We start from the raw sequence: 1,021 nt of genomic DNA, 5'->3' as shown, positions 1-1,021 counted from the left end.
ACTGCTGTATGACCGCCCCCGCCCACGTCCCCTAGGGCAGGGACGACACGTGCGTGGTCTGTGGCAGACAGTGACCTGAGGATGGGCTGGCTGGATGGCCGGGAGCACGTGACGAGGGCTGCAAGCTCCGGCTCGCGAACTGACCAGCACGGGCACGGGGACCGAGGGAGACCGGAGGAAGAGGAGTGCGCAGGAGCCGGATGTGAGCCGCGCAGGCCCCGCCCCTTCCCGGGGGGGGGGCGTCCTCCCTTTCGCCCCGCCCACTCCGATTGGCCCGTGCTGCGCCTGCGCACTGGGCCGGCCGGCACGTTGGGTTTCGTACCCTGGTCGGGGCCGCTGCCGCTGTCTCCGCTCTCGTCCCCCGCCGGTAGTCCGCGCCGCGGTGACGCCTCCTACCCGTGGTGTTGACCCCGCCCCGGTGGCGCCCCCTCCGTTGGTGGCGACTCCGTCCTGGTGACGCCCCCTCCCGTGGCGGTGACCCCCGCCCCGGTGACGATCCCCTCCCCGTGACTGCGCCCCTCCCTCCCGGGGCCACCGGCTGTCTTGGGGCCTGTCCTGCCCACTGGGCCCACCCGGGGGATGCCGTGGTCACGAAGGCGGTTTTCCGCGGCGAGCCTTGTCCACTGCGGTTTTCCCGAAGGTGGGAAACTCGACCGCATAATCTGCGGTCGTGGGGACCGGTTCGCGCCCTCCCTGAAGAAGGAAAAACGCTTTGGTCCAAGGTCCGCGTGAACCGTCCTTCCTCAGAGAGCGGGCGCGGCGGGAGGCTCGCGTGCCCCTCTCGATGCTCCAGGCGCCGGGTGTCCGGTGCGCAAGGGGGCGCACTGCGGGGGCTCCAGACCACGCTCCCACGCTCCCGCGGGTCAGAGCGCTCCCCGGGGGTCACCCTCCCGCCGGGCAGGACCCTAGGGCCTTACACCTGACCTGCTTTCCCGGGGGCCCTGGGGTCCCAGCACTGCTTGCGCGCTGTCGCACACGCCTTTCTGTGCCCCGAGAGGCTGAGAGCCGTGCGCTTTGTTCC

The 1,021-nt window shown here is 71.7% G+C and overlaps 1 pseudogene; it reads left to right on the top strand.

The window, feature by feature from the left end:
• The first annotated feature begins 564 nt into the window (after positions 1-564).
• On the top strand, positions 565-696 carry LOC123588644 (annotated as a pseudogene).
• Positions 697-1,021: the final 325 nt, after the last annotated feature.

This window comes from Leopardus geoffroyi, chromosome D3 (genome assembly GCF_018350155.1).
Source record: "Leopardus geoffroyi isolate Oge1 chromosome D3, O.geoffroyi_Oge1_pat1.0, whole genome shotgun sequence".
NCBI classification, from domain to species: domain Eukaryota; kingdom Metazoa; phylum Chordata; class Mammalia; order Carnivora; family Felidae; genus Leopardus; species Leopardus geoffroyi.
The sequence above is the reverse complement of the archived record's forward strand: the minus strand, read 5'-3'. Positions and strand labels throughout refer to the sequence as shown.